We start from the raw sequence: 17,925 nt of genomic DNA, 5'->3' as shown, positions 1-17,925 counted from the left end.
CCTTCCTGTTCCACACTAGCTCCGCCTCCCGCCATGCTCCGCTCCCGTGCCCCCCCCTTAGGTTGTTGCCACCACTCCCCCCCCCTTCAACGACCCCCCCTTTGTCTTACCGGCCAGTGCAGCGCCTCTCATCTCTGCTGCATGGGCAATAACAGCTGATCGGTGATTCAGCAGGCCTCCTCAGACCAGGGGCGTATCTGCATGGGGCCACAGGGGCCTGGGCCCCCGCAGATTTCGCCCTAGACCCCCCTACCATCGACCCTCTCCACCTCCCCCTCCCTCCCGCACGCCCGCCACCAACCTGTCGCCGATCTTTGCTGGCGGGGGACCCCAAGCCCCCGCCAGCCAAAGTCCTCTCTTCCGTGCAGGATGCAAGTTGCAACGCTTCCTGTTCTTCTGAGTCTGACGTCCTGCACGTACAACGTGCAGGACGTCAGACTCAGAATTTGGAACTCAGTCTGACGTCCTGCACGTTGTACGTGCAGGACGTCAGACTCAGAAGAACAGGAAGCATTGCAACTTGCAGCCTGCATGGAAGAGAGGACCTCGGCTGGCGGGGGGTTGGGGTCCCCCGCCAGCAAAGGTAAGTGACAGCAGCGGGGGAGGGTTGGCGGTGGCGGGAGGGGGTGGAGAGTGTCATTGGTGGCGAGGGGGGGGGTCTGGCAGTGGCGGGGGGTCCAGAAATGGCGGGGGGGATCGGTGGCGCCGGGGGGGGGGGGGGCTAAAATGTGCCCCCTCCCTCTGGCTCTGGCCCCCCTACCTCCAGAGTCCAGATACGCCCGTGCCTCAGACGTCCCTTCTTTCTTCCTGGGCCCGCCCTCCTCTGACATAGGTAAACTACGTAGTATGATAGAATTACAAATGATCAGTAACCAGACTAAAGTCTTGATTATTGGCACAAATACTACTTCTTCACCTTTTTATGACTGTTACCATGTGTCTGATACATAACTGCTTAGTTGTTTTATGATAGATGGTATATCAGATTCAAGTGAACTATAAACTAAGCAGTATATTTTGTTGAGCAAAAAATGCTGATATTCATAGATATATGGATATATTCATTATCTATTAGGTACAAATATGCACATCAAAATGGTGAAAAAAGGAAATTAATGTGAATAAACAGCTTGTTATCAATATTGTTCGAACGGGGGGGGGGGGGGGGGGCGGTCAGAAATTCATAACCCATGAGATTTAGGCTTATGACCTTTTCTGGCTATCCTTGTGGTATTTATAGCAAAAGATTGAAATGTGGAAAATATAAAAATTAGCATTACAAATAAATGTGGAAAAAAGAGATGGAAAAATCCTAAAAGTTAAATTCCATAAAACTGAAAGCACTGTGTGATAGAGATCTCTTGGCACAGGAAGATACACTGAACAGGAAGACACACCTTATAATTGCATATTGACAGTGCTTGGTAAATGTATATGTAACAGACCTTCCCCTGAGTCCTTTGCTGGGCTAGATATATTTGTTTTTATTATCACAAGCTATTTAGTGTTTAAAAGAGAAATACGCCAACTGAGCAGGATCTGACAGCTTCTTTCAGTTGAAATGTTTATGCTGATGCCAGGGGTTTATTTAGAATTCACAGCACCCAAAACTCAGGAGACAAAATGATCTGTCTTCTTCAGTGGTGAAAGTCACTAAAGGGAACACAGCTGGCACTGCTGGAAGCAACATCTTTAGCAGGGGGTCCGGTACAAGCAGCACTTTGTAGAACAAGGGAGTCCGATTAGAAGGGAGTTGACCAACTAGCTATGTAAGAAAGTGTTTCTTTACAGAAAGGCTGCGGGGGTACATGGAACATTTCCCAACAGAGGCGATTAGAGGAATGCTTTAATTTTAAAATGACATACATGACATGGTGTTTTCAAAAGGAAACAACATAAAAACAACCCAAGTTCTGTTTTATATTAATATACATTAAAACAACTGGGCATGTGTTAACATGAAAAATATTTGAAATGGGACCTACAAGGACTAAATTAGAGCTTTTTGAACTTTTATCCACTATGACCCAATTTATCAACAATGGCTATATACAAACATCTATATACAGGAAACCAACAGACAAATAGAGCTACGTCCACAACTTCAGCTTCCACCCTTCACATACAAAAAAAATCTATTATATAGAGCCAAGCCACACAATACTGTCATATCTGCTCTGAACTAAGAGACAGGAATAAACACCTCAAAATCCTGACTGAATCTTTCAAACAAAAAGGTTACAACATCACATAAAATCTCCAAGAATATTACTTCTTCCCTTAAAACACCCAGAGAAAATGTATTGCAATATAAAGAAAAGAAAACTAGAGAGAGAGACCCCCTTATAGTGGCATACAATCCAGAGCTAGAAAAACTGAGAAGAATCATAAAAGATCTTCAGCCACTACTCCAGGAGGATGAATTACTAAAAGAGATATTTCCAACTCCACCAATGCTTGCCTTCAGACAGCCACCATATCTTAAACACAAATTAGTGAAAAGCAAACTCCCAACAGAAGCTGAGTGGAGGAGTGGCCTAGTGGTTGGGGTGGTGGACTTTGGTCCTGGGGAACTGAGGAACTGAGTTTGATTCCCACTTCAGGCACAGGCAGCTCCTTGTGACTCTGGGCAAGTCACTTAACCCTCCATTGCCCCAGGTACAAATAAGTACCTGTATACAATATGTAAGTCGCATTGAGCCTGCCATGAGTGGGAAAGCGCAGGGTACAAATGTAACAAAAAAAAGAAGAGAATGGCACATTTCCATGCAATATACCAAGCTGCAAATTGTGCCAGGATGTATCACAGGACCACTCGGTTACCCACATAGGAAAAACAATCAACATAAGGGAATCCTTCTCAGGGGCATCGCCATGGGTGGGCTTGGGTGGGCCCAGGCCCACCCACCTTTGCCCGAGGTCCACCCAGAATCCGGGCTGAAATTCTTCCCCCACTGCAGGATGGCCGGCATCAATTCATGTTCGGGATCGCTTCAGCTTCCTTCTCCTTCCCCCGCCTCCGCTGCAGTGCACTGCTTGCATTTTACACTTTCAGGACGCCCAGCAGCAACGATTCACAGAGGCACTCTGGATCCTTCTCTCTGCTGCATCTTGCCCTCCCTAAACAGGAAGTTATATCAGATAGGATCCTTTCCCTCCCCCCTCCTGCAGGCCCAGCACCTCTACCCCTTCCCTGCAGCCCTCCTCCTCCCACAAGTCCAGCACACCTCTCTGCCTTCCCTGCAGCCCCCCAGCAAAGCTCTCCCTTCCCTGCTGCCCCCTCCTCCCACAACAAGCCCAGCAAACCTCTCCCTTCCCTGCAGCCACTTCCTCCCACACAAGTCCAGCACACCTCTCCCTGCAGCCCCCAACCTTCCCCGCAGCCTCTCAACAAGTCCAGCACACCTCTCTCTTCCCTGCAGCCCCTCAACTCCCACAAGCCCAGCAAACATCTCCCTTCCCTGCAGCCCCCTCCTCCCACAACAAGCCCAGCAGATTTCTTCCTTCCCTGCATCCCTTCAACCTTCCCTGCAGTCCCCCAACAAGTCCAGCACACCTCTTTCTTCCCTGCAGCTCCCTCTTCTCACAACAAATCCAGCACACACCTCTGCTTTCCCCGCAGCCCCCCTCCCACTACAAGTCTAGCACATCCTTCCCTGCAGCCACAGCCCCCCTCCTCCCACAACATGTCCAGCACACCTCTCCCTTCCCTGAGTTCAGCCACCCACCCACAATTGAGCATCCCTCACTGGCTTCCCTGCCGCATGTCCGGGATCGCTGCAACTTCGGCTTCCTTCTCCTTTCCCCGCCGCCGCTGTAGTGCACTTTTTGCAGCTTACACTTTCGGGACACCTAGCAGCGATTCACAGAGGCACTCCGGATCCTTCCCTTTGCCAAGTCTGGCCCTATCTAATGTAACTTCCTGTTTAGGGAGGGCCAGACATGGCAAAGGGATGAACTTGGATGAGAATGTACTGAAAACTGCATGATCTATATGTAACCCAGGGGTTATTTGTGTTATACTCACTCTAGGCAGTTACCTAGGTCAAGCTTTCACCTGGGTCACAATTATTTATTTATTTAATGACATGGGCTAGGACTGGAGATTTCTCCAGGAGGCCAAAAAGGCAAATACAATAAATTAGATCCCACTGTTGGTTGTGCTCTGATCTAAAAAAATGACTTGACTTGCAGGCTACCTTGCAATTTAATTGGGACAATTCACAGCAGAGCCAGTCTGAATGCTGAGTTCCACAATTCTTAAGGTATGCACACTTCTTTAACAAGCTGCAAATTGTATTCTATTATTGTAATTATGGCATTTGTGAAGCACTCTCTCTTTTCTCTGTTCCTTCAATATACCCTCAATCTCCATATACTATAGATATCAGCTGTACATAACAATAATGTAAACACAGTTGCGGTGATCTCAGCGGCATGGGATAGTGGCAGCCTGGTCCCTTACAGGCTATAGGAAATGGGAGGTTATAATGCCAGTTCAAAGCTGGCACTGGAAAGTTGATGTTGCAACATAATTTCTCTCCTGGCCTTAAGGTGTAACAGGAAGATCATACAGATGTAGGCTTGTTTGATGATTCCCAGCTGGAAAAAAAATCACAGTTATATCCTTCTCCTTCAATCTTTTGCAAAAAGAATTAAGTGGATACCTTGCTCTAGAGCATCCACAGTAGGTCAGAGGTATGGGTGACACTTCTGGTACCTGTCTGCTTCTTGTATTTATATCGCTTGAATGTGTTTGCTGGATTAACAGAACACTTTGCTGTATTTAAAAGTTCATGTCATCAGGTTGGATGTCTCCCTTACATAATAGTCAGGGCCAGGAGGTGAAACCAACAGACAATTTAATCTTCTCCTAGCTTTTGTACATCTACCAATAAGATGCTCCCATTTCCCTGAACAAGATTACTGTCACTACATCTCCAAAGTACACCACCATTAGTGGAGACTCTGGGAATCCTTATGCACAATATTTGTGCTGAAAACGCAGAAATTCCTACATATACAGTATATAACCTTTGGTTTGGGGATCCTATACTGTGTCCAAAGACACGCTCAAAATGTATTTCTCTGGTCTTTTCCATTCTCGATGGATAAGCTAGATGTCTCAGCCAACACTAGTGGCATCATCCAACAGGCACCCTGAATGCATTAGCACTCCTAGGATTCTGAAAAGTCTGAAGAGACTTTCTGAGTATATGCAGGCCACCTCCATCATGGTGCCCACCTGTTTGTCTGTTCTACCTGCTTGCCAGGTGGATAGATCTTTTTGCTCTCCTGTATTTATTTTTTTGTTTTTTACCCCTGTAAAGTATACTCCTTCCTGATTTATTTTACTCTCCATATCCTCCTGCAATGAAGGCAAGGCCAATCCCTCTAGAGACTTCTATATCCCAGGATGAAAACAGGAATCCATCGGACCTTCCACATGGACCACCCCCTTCCCGCTCAGTGGTGGTCCCCCTTTGACCATCTCACCTCTCCTGGGGAAGTTAGGGATATGACCTACACCTCCAGGGATCTGTTCTCCACTAAACTTGTGATAAACCTCCCTCAAGAAATACTTTTTCATGGAAAGGGTGGTGAATTCATGGAATGGCCTCCCAGTGAAGGTTGTAGAGACAAAAACTGTAAATGAATTCACAAACACTTGGGACAAGTACATAGGATCCCTAAGGGAGTGAAAGGGAGAGAAGATGACATGGATGAGCAGACTGAATAGGCCATATGGTCTTTATCTGACTATTTTTCTATATTTTCGGAAAGCACTAAAGACAGACCTGTTCAGAAGAGCATACCCCACCGACCCAACATAAAAATACCTGGACACTTGCAACACAATGAGGCATATTTTCAAAGCACTTTGGGAGGCTAAGTTCCATAGGTTTCTATGGAACTTTGGGAGGCTAAGTGCTTTGAAAATATGCCTAAATGTAACCAAAGACTTTAACGGACATTACTGGACTCTTCTTCCCCCTTTCCCTCCCTAAGTTCCCCCCAATTGTACCTACCATACATGTACCTCACTTTGTATTCATTCATACTATGTATTTGTTCAGACCGGAATCGGCTAAGCACCGTTAACGGTTATATGTAAGCCACATTGAGCCTGCAAAAAGGTGGGAAAATATGGGATACAAATGTAACAAATAATAAATAATAATAATATATTTCTATGACCTATGCCCGTATTAGCCTCCAGTGCAATGCTTTGCATTTACTGGCTCCCCTGCATGAGTGCCTCTGGCCTGTCTGACCCTCTCTCCATCTACCAGAATGCAATGACAGTCCTCCTGGGTTAGGGAACTCCTGACACTGTAAACCAGACATACATGTTGAGCAGCAGCGGCCGGTACAAAAAGAAAAAAGCCAAAAAAAGATTTTAAACCTGAAACACGGCTCCGTAGACAGCCATCTGGCATTGGCTGTCATCTCTGCAGCCGCTCCTCCTCTCCCCTCTGACGTCACTGCGCTCCTCCGGGGTCTTCCTACAGGGGCAGTGACGTGGAGGGGAGAGGAGGAGCAGCTGCAGTGACGACAGCCAATGCCAGATGGCTGTCTACGGAGCCGCATTTCAGGTTAAAAATCTTTTTTTGGCTTTTTTCTTTTTGTACCGGCCACTGCTGCTCCACAGGAGAAGCAGCAGCGGCCGGACAGCGTTAGTATTGGCGGCTGCGGGTGGTGAGGGAGTTGATGTGCTCGAGAGGGGGGGTAGGGGCTTTGGTGATGCGCCAGGGGGAGGGTCTTGGGTGATGCGTCAAGGGGGGCTAGGGGCTTGGATGCTGTGCCGGGGCGGAGGGGCTTGGGTGTTGCGCTGAGGGAGGGGGCACTGAGAGCTGATTGGTAGGCAGGGGGAGGAGTAGGGAAACACTCCTCCCCTTGCCTTGGAATCAGCTGTCAGTGACATCACTGACGTCAGTGCATTCTAAACTGCCTAGCAGACCACCTCCGAGGGAGCCACGGTACCAGGCACATTAGAATGTTGGAGGTGAGAATTATTATATAGGAAGGACTAGTATAAGTTGGTAGAAAAGTGCCTACATGTAACTCTTATGCCATATCTATGGTTTGAGCAGTATAGATTTCTGTAGTGTTGCTTATTTGGGCCTGCCATCCACTTGTATTCACTCAATTTAGGTTGCTAAAAATTCAGATATTAGGCTGTTCTTTGGGCTATCAAAGTCAGAACACACTGCAGTATACTTGAAGAAGTCAAAGTGGCTACCAGTAAGTCATTGCATAAAGTATAAACTGTTAGTGATGAGATGTTTCTTTGTATTTTAAGAATGTTGTGAAGAAATATGTTCACTGAAAATTAGCGCTTTTCTTTATAGACTGCCTATTTTTGTTTATTTTGTGAAGAAAATATGTGGGAGCCAACTTTTCAAAATTATTGGGGGTGCTAATCCCAGTGGAAATAACCCCTCCCTGGACACATACAAGGAATTTTCTCAATTATTGGGGGTGCTCAAGCACCCACAGCACTCACAGAGTTGGCTCCTACCTTGGCATCTCCAATGGGTTGTAACTAGATGGTCCCAACTTTAAGGAATTTGCGCCTTTTCTGTTATTGATCCTGTGGAGTGAAATAAACTGCCTTTACTATTGAAAAAAGAATCAGGTTGGCAGTGTTTAAAGGACAGCTGAAGGAGCACCTGTTACGCCTAGTTTACTATACTTCTGCTTAAAGGGACTTGTTTGAACATTGGACTAGGACTCCTAGAATCAAGTTTATGGAGATCTGTGCCTGTTAGTTTTTTTGGTTAAGTATGTTCTGCTGTTTTAGAGATGTGCTTGTAGATTTAATGTTTTTGTGTATGTTTTGTTGTACTCCACCCTGGGAAAGGGCGGATAAGAAATAATTAGTTCTAATTCTTTGGCAGGCTTAAATGTTAGCACCCAAATGCAGCACTTACACGCTTAACTTACAGTATTCTGTAAATTGTGGCGTAAGGGGGAGACAAGCCCATGTCCCACCCACAAGTAAGTTCCCCTTGCATTCACAAGCTAAGGCACTTGTGCATGTATGTTATAGAAAAATGCTGAGCATGCTTATGAGTGTGCATTGTATATGCTGCTGTTCTATTAGAGCAGGGAAGATGCGCTATTGCCACACATCGAAGTTGATTCATTGAATGACTCAATAAAGACCAATGTGCTACCAAAGGAGTCATTCAATGAATCAACTTCGATGTGTGGCAATAGCGCATCTTCCCTGCTCTAATAGAAGCGGGGATGTTAGTGCTAGGTTGTTAGTTATGGAGCAGCGATTCATTTTTTCATGAGGCACGGTCACTCCCAATGGCCTCAATTTGGAAGTTGAATGGGTATGAGGTCTGTTTCTTTAACTAATAGGGAGGTGCCTTATATCTAGCCCTTTAAATTACGAAATGACGTTCGACGCAGTAACTCCTGATGCGGCGTTACGAGGTCCAAGCCTGAGGGAGCCTTTAACCGGCATGTAGCCGAGTAGAGGTATGTGAAAGAGTATTTGTTCAAAGTACATTGTAACATTAAGTTTAAAACATGGAGGATAGTGATGGTTATAATGAGGTTATTGTTAAATTATTGTAGATATAACGGTGGTTCCTCCTGAGGAAGATCTAGTGAAATGCGGATCAGCATTGGGGAACCGGTATATACTGAAAACATCAGAAGTTGAATAAGGAGTTTTTCACTGGCTTCTTCAATTCCTGTATAATGCTGCACAAGTGGGATGTGTGAGCATGAACGGCTAATGGAGTGTTCCTGCTTGAACTGAACAGTGACACATTTGGGACAAACACAACTGACTGACTACAATACAGTGGTCATGCGGAAAGCGTGGCGTTAATCACTGTTTTATAGAGACTAAGTATCATGATATCAACTAAGATTGTCGTGTGACTGTAATGTGCATATAATTCCATATGAATGCCGTTTTCATTGTCGTTGTAGATATTGTTTAGTGCAGTGCAGGGTAAGAAGTTAGAGATAAAGATTAGAGAGGTATTTTTTAATATAATTAAAACAATTAAAAGTTTTTTGAATTAATACTGGAGCTTTTTTGAAATAGATTAAATTTTAATTGCCAGACCTTAGACCATTGTTCTAGCTTCTTCAGATCCTTTTTCATGTTTTCCACTCCCTCCGGGGTGTCCACTCTGTTACAGATCTTAGTATCATCCGCAAATAGGCAAACTTTACCTTCTAACCCTTCGGCCAGGTCACTCACAAATATATTGAACAGAATCGGCCCCAGCACCGATCCTTGAGGCACTCCACTACTCACCTTTCCCTCCTCCGAGCTAACTCCATTCACCACCACCCTCTGGCGTCTGTCCGTCAACCAGTTCCTAATCCAGTTCACCACTTTAGGTCCTATCTTCAGCCCATCCAGTTTATTTAAAAGCCTCCTGTGGGGAACCGTGTCAAAAGCTTTGCTGAAATCTAAGTAGATGACGTCCATAGCTCGTCCCTGATTCAATTCTTCTGTCACCCAATCAAAAAACTCAATGAGATTCGTTTGGCACGATTTCCCTTTGGTAAAACCATGTTGTCTGGGATCTTGCAACTTATTGGCTTCCAGGAAATTCACTATCCTTTCCTTCAGCATCGCTTCCATTACTTTTCCAATAACTGAAGTGAGGCTTACCAGCCTGTAGTTTCCAGCTACTTCCCTATCACCACTTTTGTGAAGAGGGACCACCTCCGCCATTCTCCAATCCTTCAGAACCTCTCCCGTCCCCAAGGATTTATTAAACAAATCTTTAAGAGGACCCGCCAGAACCTCTCTGAGCTCCCTTAATATCCTGTGGTGGATCCCGTCCGGTCCCATGGCTTTGTCCACCTTTAGCTTTACAAGTTGTTCATACACACTCTCTTCTGTAAATTATGCTGTATCCACTCCATTTTCATTTGTACTTTTTCCAGTCCATTGCGGTCCTGCTCCAGGATTTTCTTCTGTGAAAACAGAACAAAAGTATCTATTTAGCAAATTTGCTTTTTCTTCATCACTATCTACATAGCGGTTCACAGTATCTTTTAGTCTCACTATTCCCTTTTTAGTCATTCTCCTTTCACTAATATACCTGAAGAAATTTTTGTCACCCCTCCTTACATTTCTAGCCATTTGTTCTTCCGCTTGTGCTTTTGCCAGACGTATCTCTCTCTTGGCTTCTTTCAGTTTCCTCCGGTATTCCTTCCCGTGTTCCTGTTCTTGAGTTTTTGTGTATTTCTGGAACGCCAACTCTTTAGCCTTTATTTTCTCAGCCACTTGTTTGGAGAACCATATCGGTTTCCTTTTTCTCTTGCTTTTATTTACTTTCCTTACATAAAGGTTTGTGGCCCTATTTATAGCTTCTTTCAGCCTGGACCACTGTCCTTCCACTTCTTGTACTTCCTCCCATCCCATCAGCTCCTTCCTCAGGTATTCCCCTATTTTACTAAAGTCAGCAAGCTTGAAATCCAGGACTTTGAGTTTTGAGTGGCTGCCCTCCACTACAGCAGTCATATGAAACCAAACCGTTTGATGGTCACTGCCGCCCAGGTGGGCACCCACTCGGACATTTGGCACGCTATCCCCATTTGTGAGCACCAGATCCAGCGTTGCTCCCTCCCTCGTGGGTTCCGTCACCATTTGTCTGAGCAAAACACTTTGGAAAGCATCCACGATCTGTCTACTTCTCTCCGATTCCGCCGACGGAACCTTCCAATGTACATCCGGCAGATTGAAATCTCCCAGCGACAGCACCTCCCTCTTCTTTCCTAACTTTTGAATATCCGCGATCAGATCCCTATCTAGTTCCTCCAGTTGTGTCGGGGGGGGGGGGGGGGTCTGTAGACAACACCCATGTGGACTGAGGTTCTATCATCTCTTTTTAAGGTGATCCATATCGCTTCTTCTTTTCCCCAGGTCCCTGTCATTTCAGTCGCTGTGATATCATTTCTCACATACAGAGCTACTCCTCCACCTTTAGGACCCTCTCTATCCTTCCTAAATAGATTATAGCCTGGTATGTTTGCATCCCATTCATGGGAACCATTTAGAAGTAAAACCCGGCTGGCTCAATTACTTCCATTGAAAGCAATGGAAGTAAAACCCGGCTGGCTCAATCCGTCCTCCTTTTTCTGGAGCCATATGGTAACCCTGCATTTAGCCATGTCTCTGTGATTGTTGTAAAACCTATCTCTAGAATTGTATTAAGTCACTTATCTACACAGCTGGTTAGGATAAGGGGAATACAAGGTTACAAAATGCACCAGAAATGTCCAAAAGCACAGTTTTAGAGTAGGAAAATCCAGTGAGTTTCATCGAGGCAGGAGACAAGTACTGTAAGGCCCTTGAAGCTGCCCAGCTCTGAACAGAAACTAGCCCCTCCTAATCGTTTTAGATTGTCTGCAGAAAGCCAGGTGGGTTGAGGATGGGGGATGGGAGGGAGTTCAGTACAATTATAGTCAAGGAAAGAGAGTTTTAATACTATCTGGCAGTTTTGAAATCTGAAATCTAGTTTTTCAGATTTTCAGATATCAATAAAGCAGTTTGAAAACAATCAGGTCACACAGTCAAATTGAGGCAGCCTGGGCAGAGAAATCATATTAATTTTAACTTTGGTTCAGTCCTGTAAAGTGGAAGAATGCCATCTGGGTTTAATTGCTCAGAAGTCTAGTTTTTGCTAGACTAGAGGTTAGAAAGGTCAGTGAGAAATGAAACTTTCTTTGTCCCTTTTTGAGTTAATGTTAGTTCAAAGGTATTATTTACCACATCTGGAGGCCATTATGAGCAAGGCATACTGGACAGTTTTGCAGGCAGTTTAAAGGATTAGATTGAACGCTGTCTAAAAGAAGATAGAGTAGATATAGATAATTCTAGATTATTTAGATTTTGTCTTATAAGGAATTCTGATTTCTGCTTATTTTAGAGTATGTTTTATTCTGTTTAATTAATAAGTTCTATTTCTATGTAGAATAGCTTTTCAATCCAGTGTCTGACTTTTCAAGTGAGCTTTGTCTGCAGTTTAAGAGGTCATCATCTGGTTTGAATTATCCACAGTCCTAGCTAGGTGAAAGAGGTCAGGAAAAGTCTTGATGAATTATAGCTAAATGTAGGACTGGTCTCCTGAAAGTAATAACAAACCATGTCTGTGTGCCATTAAGCAAGATTAGCCCCTCAATGAACCTAAGTTATGAAGTTAGCTGATTATGTGAATAATAATAAAATACAGGAGATAGATGCCACATTGTCTAGTTTGAGAGGCCCCAGGTCATAGGTCAGTTTAGAAAATATCTGAAACCTATGTAACTGATATTTTTGAGTAAATGTGTAAGTAATAATTAGTTCAAGACAGGGTAATCAATCTATTCTTTACCATCTGGTGAGAAAGGGGGGCTAGAGAGGTGTAGGACCCTATATAACTGAGAGCAGAAGCAGCTTACATCAGAAGAAGGAGCTGAGACGAGAGAGACAACAGACAGGAGACACAGAGAGAGCTCAGAAGAAGAGACACAGAAGGACAAGACAAAGAGAGAGCTAGAGCTGATGTCCTACTTTGTTTGCTGGCAAATAAAGAAGATTTCTCTCTCATTCTGGTGTGTGGTGTTTGACTCCTGAAGTACCACAGATTCTGCTAACAATAGTGGTAATTCCTGCAACAAAATCACAATATTTGCAGAGCAGTTTAAAACCCTTGTTTTCTCTTTTTAGGAAAGATTTAAGTGCAAAGACAAGGGCAGACAAAAAAGATAACCAAAAGCACAGTTTTAGAGTAGGAAAATCCAGGAAGAAAGCCAGCACAAGTCTTATCTGAGTGAGTTTCCTTGAGGCAGGAGACAAGTCCTATAAATGTTAGATTTTTACTGGAACCACTAGCAGTTTTGGAAAGTACCCTGAACCCCTGAACTTGCAAATGTAAGCAGAATACAATATAGCCAATGATTTTTCAAAGTTTGTGTCCCATGATTTGTGATGTACCCAGTTGATCTATGACTTAATGCATTCTTAATAAAAGAGCAGAGGACCTGAGGGATTTTGAGACAGTTCTGGATGGCATCACTGCCATTATGTGAGACCCTCTGTTCTCTCTCCCAAAGGCATTTGATCTATATATTTTTTTTTGGTGGTGTGTGAATTTCTTTCCTTTGGCCTCCCAGAGATTGAAGTAAAGAGCTGGGTATTTGTCCTGCCCTAATGGGGTCTTAGGCAAACAGTATCATTTGTATTGTATTGACATTTATCATATTTCTGTTATCTGATTGTTTTACAGTGCTATTAAATGTGTATGCTTTTGATACTGTTTCATGTTAGTCCTATTACTAGGATTCAATTTATAATTTCCAAGTTTACCTCATTGATTGTATTGATGTTTATATTTAGCATTTTACTACTGTTGCTGTTAACAAAATTGTAAGTTTGTCAATCGGTACCTGCTGTACACCACCTTGGATGAATCTCCCATAAAAGCAGTTAATAAATCAATAAATAAATTTATCTATCTTCCCAAAGAGAGCTTCCCTCTGGAATCTTTTCTATGTGGAGGCGGGGAAGGCTATCTCTTCCAGACAGGATGGACATCCCTATGCAGCATTTCTGCTCCTTGACCAGTCAGAGAGACAGCAGCATCTGCTAAAGATGGTTGCAGCCTCACCTTTTTCAGATAGCAAGCAGGTCAAAGCCACTTGTTCATGCCAATACAGCTACTTTTGCATGCATGCCCTTTCAAAAGTGCAAAGCTGCCAGAAAGGAGGTGCATGGCTGATCTTTAAAAAAAAAAAAAAAAAAAGGGAGGGGTTCATCCTCTCTCCTCTCCTTCCTTTGAGAACTGAAACAATGATTATATGCCTCTGACTTTACAAAGGGCCTTGCAAGCCCTACATAGTATGTAGGGCTTGCAAGGCCCTTTGTAAAGTCAGAGGCATATAATGATACATGATTGCCTCCCTTGAACCCTATAATTGGATGGGCACACTGGATAGACCATCCTGCTTATAAATATGTTTTATCCCAGAGGTATATTATTAGTTATGCATATTCAGTAAGAATATGCATAACTAATAATATACCTCTGGGATAAAACATATTCATTAAGAGATGGGAAGGCGGTAGAACGAGAGAACATGAAATGAGGTTGAAGGGGGGCAGCCTCAAGAAAGATGTCAGGAAGTATTTTTTCATGGAGAGGGTGGTGGATGCTTGGAATGCCCTCCCGCGGGAGGTGGTGGAGATGAAAACGGTAACGGAATTCAAACATGTGTGGGATATGCATGAAGGAATCCTGTGCAGTAGGAATGGATCCTCAGAAGCTTAGCCGAAATTGGGTGGCGGAGCAGGTGGGGGGAAGAGGGGTTGGTGGTTGGGAGGCGAGGATAGTGGAGGGCAGACTTATACGGTCTGTGCCAAAGCCGGTGATGGGAGGTGGAACTGGTGGTTGGGAGGCGGGAAGTACTGCTGCGCAGACTTGTACGGTCTGTGCCCTGAATAAGGCAGGTACAAATCAAGGTAAGGTTTACACATATGTTTGTCTTGTTGGGCAGACTGGATGGACTGTGCAGGTCTTTTTCTGCCGTCATCTACTATGTTACTATGTATGAAATAGAAAAACGCCTATATTGTGACCCAAATCGGGAGATAGACGTTTATCTCACAAAAACGAATAAAGTGGTATAATCGAAAGCCGAATTTGGACGTTTTCAACTGCACTCCGTCGCAGATGCGGACAAAGTTGATGGGGGCGTGTTGAAGGCGTGGTGAAGGCGGAACTGGGGCGTGGTTATCGGCCGATCAGAGATGGGCGCCTTTCACCGATAATGGAAAAAAAATATGCGTTTTTAGCGAGAATTTAGGGCACGTTTCCTGGACCCTGTTTTTCCACGAATAAGGCCCCAAAAAGTGCCCTAAATGACCAGATGACCACTGGAGGGAATCGGGGATGACCTCCCCTGACTCCCCCAGTGGTCACAAACCCCCTCCCACCACAAAATATGCCGTTTCACAACTTTTTATTTTCACCCTCAAATGTCATACCCACCTCCCTGGCAGCAGTATGCAGGTCACTGGAGCAGTTATTAGGGGGTGCAGTGGACTTCAGGCAGGTGGACCCAGGCCCATCCCCCCCACCTGTCACACTTGTGCTGGTAAATGGGAGTCCTCCAAACTGCCCCCCAAACCCACTGTACCCACATGTAGGTGCCCCCCTTCACCCCTTAGGGCTATAGTAATGGTGTAGACTTGTGGGCAGTGGGTTTTGAGGGGGATTTGGGGGGCTCAACACCCAAGGGAAGGGTGCTATGCACCTGGGAGCTGTTTTACCTTTTTTTTTGTTTTTGTAAAAGTGCCCCCTAGGGTGCCCGGTTGGTGTCCTGGCATGTGAGGGGGACCAGTGCACTACGAATCCTGGCCCATCCTACGAATAAATGTCTTGGAGTTATTCGTTTTTGAGCTGGGCGCTTTCGGTTTCCATTATCGCTGAAAAACAAAAACGCCCAGCTCAAAAAAAGATAAATGTCCATGTTTTTCGAAAATACGGTTCGGTCCGCCCCTTCACGGACCCGTTCTCTGAGATAAACGCCCATGGAGATAGACGTTTCCGTTCGATTATGCCCCTCCATATGATCTATCTGCCATCATTTTTGATATCTCTGTTTCTTCTTAAAGCTCCTGCTTGTCTAAAGTTTTTTTAGTCATGAAATCCATTCTCTTTACTGACAGGAGTGGCCTAGTGGTTAGGGTGGTGGACTGGGGAACTGAGGAACTGAGTTCGATTCCCGGCACAGGCAGCTCCTTGTGACTCTGGGCAAGTCACTTAACCCTCCATTGCCTGCCGCATTGAGCCTGCCATGAGTGGGAAAAAGTGCAGGGTACAAATGTAACAAAAATAAATAAACTCAATCATCTCCAACCTGTAATAATTTCCACCTTCTTGTCTATTACTCTTGCTACAACCAGCATGAGGATACCTTGAAAAACAGAACACATTTTCCCATATGTCCAAGGAAGGAGCAACTTCTTTGATCATCCAGGCAGTCATGTCTTCCATTGTGCAATAGTGTTGCAGTAAGTGTTATCCGAAAGAGACCAATGTGACCCCTCCTGCATGCCCATTAAGATGTTGTGTGGGGTTATAACTGTTGCCTTGTGCAATCTACCTTCGTGTTTTCCCAACATGCTCCCTGGGAAGGAGCAACACCTTTGTTCTCATTGTCAAGTTTACCATCACTTAGTGCTCTCAGCTCATTCACTCTCAGTGCTGTAAAACATGCTTCATTGCATAGCTCTGAGGTTATGACTAGCTACCTGCAGCTCCAAGGTTTGACTGCCTTAGAGCCCCCAGAAATTAGAGAACACATCCTCTTCTTGTACAAAGTTACTTGATGGGCCCTTACATAGCCTTGCACCCTTCTCCGTTGCCCCTGGTACAAAATAAGTACAAAATAAGTACCTGAATATATGTAAACCGCTTTGAATGTAGTTGCAAAAACCTCAGAAAGGCAGTATATCAAGTCCCATTTCCCTTTCCCGTCTCTGCTAAAGCCTTATGGTTACAGCCTATGATTAGTCACTCCACTGCTGTTGCTTCAGGTACAGAATCTGATTGTACACCCTCCAAGGGCAGGGTCACACCTACTGCTCCTTGACTTTTTCACCTTGAGCTTCTACTAAAAAGGCATGCACAAAAAATATAAAATATCTAGATATAGATATAGACACAGAAAAAAAAACATTCTAAAAAATGTTCTAACTTGCTAGATCCAGACAGTGACTCAGGAGACAAGGAAACTACCTTCAGCCTTCCATGGCCATATCTCAAAACCATGAAAATCAAGTTCTGAATATCATGAAGACCCAGCTCCCCCTCCTTTTTGCCAATGCCCGTCAGACAGAAACCTAAACAGGCCATAGGTCCTAATACTCATGAAAGAAAGGCCAGTTTCCCAGAATTCAAAGAAGCCTCTCAATTGTCCACTGCATGACAACAGACTGTCTTCCTTCTAAAGGAGGAAAACCCAGACACTCCTATCCTTAGCAAAAGATCCAGTTCCACTCATGGAGAATAATGGAATGTCCTTTTTCAGTTGCTCCCTAACCTCATAAGTCTATACTTTTCAGGTCCCTTTCTATAACAGACCTGTGTGGGTTCTTTATAACAAGTTCCAAAGAGTAGAGGATGACACATTACTCCAAACATGTAAAGGAGAACAAACAAACCTTATTCCAAGCACCAAATTTGACCCAAGTTTGGTGGCTTGGAATAAAGTTTGTTTGTTCTCTTTTACACGTTTTGAGTTGTGTGTCATCCTTTTTGGAACTAGTTCTGATCTTCATAGAGGTTTCTTCCTGTTCGTCTTTGGCAACGTTGGGTTCTTAATAAGCCATAGATCCTAAAGGAACTTTCTAAACACTGTCTGTTTCGCTTGATCTTCAATCATATACCAGTTCGTCCATATCACCGTTCCTGCCATTACTTGTTTAGGATCCTCTTTTGTCCATCAGCATCAGTTAAAGTATTCACGCACCGAGTAGCAGCAGTATAGCTAGGATTCCATCTTATAAATGGACTGTCTCAGCCATACATATGATTGTTCACACCCTACAACTGTTCATTCCCTGCAATCCTTTGCTTGCCACATTCTTAGAATTCTTAGCAAATTTTTAACTGTTAGATTCTCTCACCCCTAGAGATTCATAATTTATTGGAGTTCTTACTCCATCATATGAGGGTAGAGTCAGTATTCCGCCACAAGTCAAAAGGTGAATTCTGATATGACATTTACTTTGTACCTCAACAGAGTACTGTAATTCACACCTCCTCTCAGTCTACTTGGACACAAGACCTCCATAATTCACGTAACACTGCTCGACTGCTGTTAAATGCATCAAACACTGTGAGAGCTATCTACCCTGCCTCAGCATTACATGGTCCCTTCATCCACAAA

This window comes from Microcaecilia unicolor, chromosome 3 (genome assembly GCF_901765095.1).
Source record: "Microcaecilia unicolor chromosome 3, aMicUni1.1, whole genome shotgun sequence".
In the NCBI taxonomy this organism is placed as follows: domain Eukaryota; kingdom Metazoa; phylum Chordata; class Amphibia; order Gymnophiona; family Siphonopidae; genus Microcaecilia; species Microcaecilia unicolor.
This window is presented reverse-complemented; position numbering follows the sequence as displayed.